Genomic DNA, 7,206 nt, shown 5'->3' with positions numbered 1-7,206 from the left:
TTCCTGCTGCTCCTTTTCACTCTCAGTCTCCCTTTCAACGCTGAATGACCTCATAGGTCCCAGCGCTTGGTCGGAATTCTGTATTCCATCACATTCCCTGAAAATAGTCAGTCGTATCGTGAAGAGTTTTGACAAAAGAGGAAGCGCCTCAGTGGCGTGGTCGGTATGGTGTTGGCGTACCACCTCGGTGGCCGCGAGTTCGATTCTCGGGCATTCCATTGAGGTGTCAGAGATGTGTGTGTCTGGTGATAGAAGTTCACTCTCGACGTGGTTCGGAAGTCACAGAAAGCCGTCGGTCCCGTTGCTGAATAACCACTGGTTCCATGCAACTCAAAACACCATATAAACAAACAAAAACACTAAATAGGGCTATTAGTTCCACAAGGACAGTTTTAACAGAAGCCAACACCACCCTCATCTCACTGTGATCAGAGCAGCATCCCAGGCTAGCGTAGGCAGCGGCAGCATCATGCCGTCTTTATAGATTTTCATCTCTTGGCGTCCCCGGCCTTGGGTAGCAGAGGAGGAGCACAACTGTAGGCTACATACAGTTCCTCCATTTTTATTTAATCACGACTTCCTTTCTGTAAACCTGTGTGTGTGTATGTGTGTTTGGCTTGTGGCTCTCTATTGAGGTCATGGTATATGGGAAGGGTTTGTTTTTCGGGTGTAGACTCATGTTAGATTACTCTGTAACTTTCTCCTTTCCGTACTGAGATGGTGGTGGTGTGTATGTGTGTGTGTGTGTGTGTGTGTGTACCTTTCCAATATTGTCATCCTCCTACCTTTGCAATGTGCCATTATCATAACAATTGTTTAATATGTTTACCATTTACAGTCGGAGGAGACATCTCTCTGCCAAACGAGTCTTCGAGAAAGAAATCATGATTCCAGTCACCGTGACTCGAATAATAGACATGAATGGGGGAATGAGTCAGCGTGGCGATTCAAATTTAAATTCTTTAATTTCTGTTTTACAGATGGGTGGTGGGGGGAGGGGAGGGGACCATTTATTGTTTTCGGAAGTGTCGAACAAAAGAGGCAGCGTCGAATGTGAGTGTGTGTGTGTGTGTTTTAGTTTTTCGCTTTGTCAGCACTGTGTGTTTTTCCGTTCTTTGTTAGAGGACACTGAAGAAGAATGTCTTCTGGGGTTTGTTGGTGTTTCTCAAACACAACACAACACACGCACACATATATATTATGTATATACATATATAGTATGTATATACATATATATTATGTATATATATGAATTTGTGTTATTAAATTGGCTCTTGGAAGGTTAAGAGTACTTTTAAAGCTATATGAGTCGTTAAGAGAAGTTTCAAAAGATCATTGGATAAAAATACTCATGCAAGGGGCTAATAGGCCTTAGATCTTGCCACCTCGGTGGCCGCGAGTTCGATTCTCGTGCATTCCACTGAGGGGTTAGATATGTGTATTTCTGGTGATAGAAATTCACTCTCGACAAGGTTCGGAAGTCACGTAAAGCTGTTGGTCCCGTTGCTGAATGACCAAAAGGAAAGAAGAAAATGAAAACAGTACCACAATATCAGATATGGATGACCTCAGATCGAAGTGGAATTGAATTGAGAAAATAAACATTTATATATATATATATATATATATATATATATATATATATATATATATATATATATATATAGTGTGTGTGTGTTTGTAAAAACATTCTAATAAGTGAGGCGCTTTATTTAGGGTATGTCAACGATTACGAAAACCAAACCCGCGTAGGTAAATTCAACGTGTGTGATAATTACGCTTACTCGGGGAGTAAGCCTACAAACTACTTTGTTGCTGTTGTTGTTGTGGGTGGGGGGGGGGGGCGGAGGGGGAGGTGAGTAGGAAAGATCTATGGAAGGATATAAAAAGGTCTGAAAAGGGTGTTTCGAATTGAGTTTGAAGATTCAGGGGTTTTAGGATAGGATATTTATGATTTAAGATAATTGACAGTAAGTCAGGCAGATTCTCCTAACACCAGTTGCTAACCGTACACATTAAGAAAACCAAGTCTCTTCTAATGTTGTGAGCAGTGCGTAAATATTAGGTACCTGAGCACCAGGAAATTTTGAATTGGAGTGGCTCACTTTAATGGCATAGGCCTAGTGTAACTTTAGAATTACATTTCAAAAACAAACTGCCTACTGCAACTTTAAAATTTCATTTCCAAAAGCAAACTGTCTACTGTAACTTTAAAATTTTATTTCAAAAAACAAACTTCGAAAGGCACCCCTCCAGAATACGAGCTTTCATAAAAATTGAAAAAAGAAAAAAATAAATAACTAAGTAACTATCTTTTACCCACGGTCCAGGTATATAAACACCCTAATGTGTGACACGTCACGCCCTTTTGGAAATTGTAATGTGTGCTTGATATTGCGTCGCATACTCTGATTTTTTTTTTTTTTCATTACATGGATGAGTTTTTTTTTTTTATCTAAGTCAGTTCCAAAAGTATTCCTTGATTTTACATCGCCAATCATGCGCAATGATTCTGGTAATAGAAGTTCACTCTCGACGTGCTTTGGAAGTCACGTAAAGCCGTTGGTCCCATTGCTGAATAACCACTGGTTCCATGCAACGTAAAAACACCATACAAACAAACAAACAAAAATACACGATGAATTCCTGAGACCAAACCATTCATTTATCACAAAGGTAAATTCCACAGTAACCTTCTAGATCCTACCTCCCAACAACCCTCTCCCCATATATTCGATAGACTTAGCATATTTTAAACGTTGAAATTCGCTTTTTTTTCAAGTTTATACGAATCCCACTAATCTTGTGGGATTCGTAACATTTCCGTCATACAAGAATCAGAAATCAGTGTTCAATGCTCAAATCAAAGCTCCTCGGGTAAAAAAATGATTTCTTGTCAGTTTTATCCAAACTCTCTTACTTTTAACTTTTTTTTTGTTTACTCAAATTTCTTTATATGATATTTGATTTCCAATCCAAAAAAGTAAAGTCTTTTATCACTGTTTTCTAATAAACATAGTTTAAATATTATTTTGTTATCAAAGCTTAGGGTAAAAAAAATATTAATTTTGTTTTTTGTCCTTTACTTTCATTTTAGTGCATGAAATCGGTACAATTATTAAATAAAAATGCACTATTTTTTCATGTAAGAAGGATAAAAATATGATACCTATATAGGAAAAAATATCAATTACAAGAACAGAAAAACAAATTATCGTGGATATGGCAGGGCTTCATAAATTTACGTAGTATTTTAGTTCCAAAAATGTTATGGAAAAATAAAGAAAACATATAAATTCATATTGTCAGTTACCCATTAATCTTAATTGATAGATTTTCTCATCGCCTGAGCAACCTAGTTCATTCTCTCGATCGGAATTATTTAAGACATATGCCTTGAACAAAATATTTTTGAGAGATTGACAAGCTCTCTTGTTTTTTTTTTTTTTTTTTTTTTTTTTTTTTTTTTTTGGCCAAAAGAGAATCAATCATTTCTAAAAGCTTAGCCAGGTCATTTCCACAATATTTTCTCTGCTCATTTCATTTATCAAACAAATGGAATGCACTGTGAACAAAGAACAATGTCAAGTGTAGGAACATGAAGGCCACTACGATTCAGTTCCTCATCTGTTACCTCATATTCATGAACAAGATAACCAGCAACAAAAACAACCTTTTGTTTCAGTGGATCTGAGGAATCAAGTAATTCTCCAGGGGTGCAGATTTGGAAACTTTCTATAAGGTTGATATCCTTTTCATGCATCTCATCCTTACAGGTGGAGCACCGGGGTGCATCGAGATCCGAATTGCTATTATGTTCTCTAATAGCGTCATGCTTGACAATATGGTCCAAGCACGAACTTGACCAGCATCAAGGACATCGTTGACATCAATGTGAAAATGTCCACCAAACCGCCACCTGGGCTGTCCTAAAACTAAAATACAGAAGGCAAAACATATTCAAAGTTGACATTGATGTCAAGGATGGATGTCCTCGTTGCTGGTCAAGTTCACCGTTTCCAGCAAATGGTCAAGCATGATGATCTACGAAAACATAATAGCAATTCGGATCCCGATGCACCCCGGTGCTCCACCTGTGAAGATGAGATGCGTGAAAAGGATATCAACCTTATAGAAAGTTTCTAAATCTGAACCACTGGAGAATGACTTCATTCCTCAGATCCACTGAAACAAAAGTTTGTTTTTGTCGCTGGTTATCTTGTTCATGAATATGGGGTAACATATGAGGAACTGAATCGTAGTGGCCTTTATGTTCCTACACTTGACATTGTTCTTTGTTCACAGTGCATTCCATTTGTTTGAGAAATGAAGTGCGCCGAGAAAATATTGTGGAAATGACGTGGCTACGCTTTTAGAAATGATTGATTCTTCTTTAGCAGAAAAAAAAAACAAAAAAAACAAGAGGGCTTGTCAATCTCTTAAAATATTTTGTTCAAGGCAAATGTTTTGAACAATTCCGATCGAGAGAATGAACTAGGTTGCTTAAGACGACGGGAAAAGCTATCAAATTAAGATTAGTGGGTAACTGAAAATATGAATTTTGAGGTTTTTTCTATATTTTTCCATCTTATTTTTGCACTGATTTATTTCTCCTTATATCTTGGAACTAAAATACTACGTAAATTTATCAGGCCACAATTATCTGTTTTTCTTTTCTTATAATTGATATTTTTCCTATATTGGTATCATATTTTTTTTATCCTCTTATATAAAAAGATATTGCATCTTTAATTAATAATTGTACTGATTGCATGTATCAAAATTTGAGTAAAAAATCTTAATTTTTGTTATAAGTTTTGATAACAAATTAATATTTAAACGATGTTTATTAAAAAACTGTGATGAAAGACTTGACCGTGTTTGGATTGGAAATCAAATAACATATAGAAAAAAAGTTAAGTAAACAGCAACTAAAAAAGTTACAAGTAAGAGTTTGTTAAAGCGCCCACTATTCCCGTCTGGGACCCGACCTCGAGGACCCGAGCAGCGGAGTCGCTATAGTCCTCTTTTCAAGTAGTCTATGGTTTTATCATATGTGGGGCATCGGCAAATACGAATATTTCCCTATCATGACACGGATTATTTTTAATTACAACTTGCTTTAATCTCATCGGGTCTATCTCAAGAGCCTGGCGATAGAAGTTCACTCCCGACGTGGTTCGGAAGTCACGTAAAGTCGTTGGTCCCGTTGCTGAATAACCACTGGTTCCGTGCAATGTGAAAACACCATACAAACAAATAATATCTCAAAAGGCTTCCATGATTTAAGATTGTTCGGCACTATATAAGAACATATGCAATGACAGGATAGCCTGCATTCTCTACTTTCACAGTCATTCCTATCACCATCTCATGGACACATGAATTGTTACAATCATAAAGATGGGTTGTCTCCATTTAGTGGTCAGACCCCTCAGCATCTTAACCTGAGTTTTTCCCATAAAGTTTATTTAATCTATATATATATGTTCCTTTATCATCATTCCAGTGCTTTGCGATGTTCATTTCATCAAAAGAGATTATTATGGCTATAGCCGCTCTTCTGCAGAAAAAGTTTCAGCCGTACTTTTCATTAATGACAAAACTGATGTCTACTATAATACTCGGCTCACAAGGCAAACCAGTAGTCTTTCGCGTGACGTCATTTCCCTTACTGCTTTCACTTATCTCTCCCCTGAACGCCAGAATCTGGATCTCCGGAAATTTAGCACGATAAGAGACCTCAGTGGGATACCTCTAAAGCCAGGGTTTCGTTCCCGGTCGGGTTGAATGTTGAGTACTTTAATGTTCCTCGGTAAAGACGAAAATAATCCAACATTCCGATATTTTATTGTCATTCTTCTCAGCTGTGAAAGTCACAGAAAACAACAAGTCACTAAATTCTCAACTCTTGCAATCGCTTTTTGACAATAAATAACATCTTTAGAAACTTATATTAATTCATAATTGTTCTATTTTCACAAAGAAACAAAAAAATTAAAAACGTGCAAACTCACCAATAAAACTCGTTAGGAAGAGAAGTGCCGACTACGACCACCTGTTACTACACACACGCAGACACGTCCTACCTTCTCGAAAGCCTGCCGTATACTGACATGTGAAGGTTGCGAGGCGTTTAGAGTCGACTCTGGACAAACATCCTGACCACAAACTTTAGTCATGTACCTTTACTTCATGGGGTCTTTTATCTTTAAAGTGTGACTCTTCATTTCTTATCGTTATTCGTCATTATGCATTAATTTAAAAGAATACGGTGAAACAGAATTAATAAAACGATAGATTCCATTCTTTATACAAACCCAGCATATGTGATTACACCCATTCTACATCATTTCTTTTGTCCACTTAAAATGTATGCGTGCAAAGCTCTAATTACAAGTTACCTTCCCTTGCCTTTCCCTGCCTACCAATGCTATTTCAGACACTGTGCCACTGACTGGAGTTATAATTTATCCCTGTCAGAACCTTCTTACCAGCAATAGGCCTAACAGTGACTCTCAGCCATTTTTGGGTAGAAAAAACTCTGTATTACATATCTTCTTTGCCTTCTACTGTACCTCCGTTCATATTCTTTTCCTTCCATTTTACTGTCCACCCTCTCCTAACAATTGTTTCATAGTGCAACTGCTTTGAGGTTTTCCTCCTGTAAAACCTTTCAAACCTTTCACTGCCATTTCCGTTTCTGCGCTGAATGGTCTTAGTTACCACAGTGCTTGGCCTAATGACAGAAATCTATATAAATCAAATCAAAATACATTCCTTCGCACCATTCAATATATTTTACTGTGATAGTGTGAGTCCCCCGTTGGACGAGTGGTTTTCGCACTCGGCTACGAACCCGCTGGTCCGAAGTTCGATTCTCGGCTCGGCCAACGGGGAATCAGAGGAATTTATTTCTGGTGATAGAAATTAATTTTTCGATATAATGTGGTTCGGATTCCACAATAAACTGTAGGTCCCATTAACCAATTGGTTCCTATCCACGTAAAATATCTAATCCTTCGGGCCAGCCCCAGGAGAGCTGTTAATCAGTTCAGTGGTCTGGTTAAACTAAGATACACTAAACTAAACTGTGATAGTGCGAGTGAAATTCGAGTGAGCTGTTTATCTATACTTATTATTGCTTTAATCCTGTACAGTTAGCAAACCTTATCCTTCAGTGTTCTGTCAAACCCTTTATATTCG

The 7,206-nt window shown here is 37.5% G+C and overlaps 1 protein-coding gene across 2 annotated transcripts in view; it reads right to left on the bottom strand.

Annotated features, from left to right (window-relative positions):
• The window catches only part of LOC135202991 (ileal sodium/bile acid cotransporter-like), a 24,465-nt gene extending 18,352 nt beyond the window's left edge, over positions 1-6,113 (bottom strand). The window contains exon 1 of one of the 2 annotated variants that reach the window (XM_064232535.1): positions 6,018-6,113. The gene's annotated coding sequence lies outside the window, so the exon portion shown is untranslated. The remainder of the gene's footprint in view (positions 1-6,017) is intronic. The other variant, XM_064232536.1, reaches the window with a different exon arrangement.
• Positions 6,114-7,206: the final 1,093 nt, after the last annotated feature.

Source organism: Macrobrachium nipponense, chromosome 33, assembly GCF_015104395.2.
Source record: "Macrobrachium nipponense isolate FS-2020 chromosome 33, ASM1510439v2, whole genome shotgun sequence".
NCBI lineage: Eukaryota > Metazoa > Arthropoda > Malacostraca > Decapoda > Palaemonidae > Macrobrachium > Macrobrachium nipponense.
This window is presented reverse-complemented; position numbering and strand designations above follow the sequence as displayed.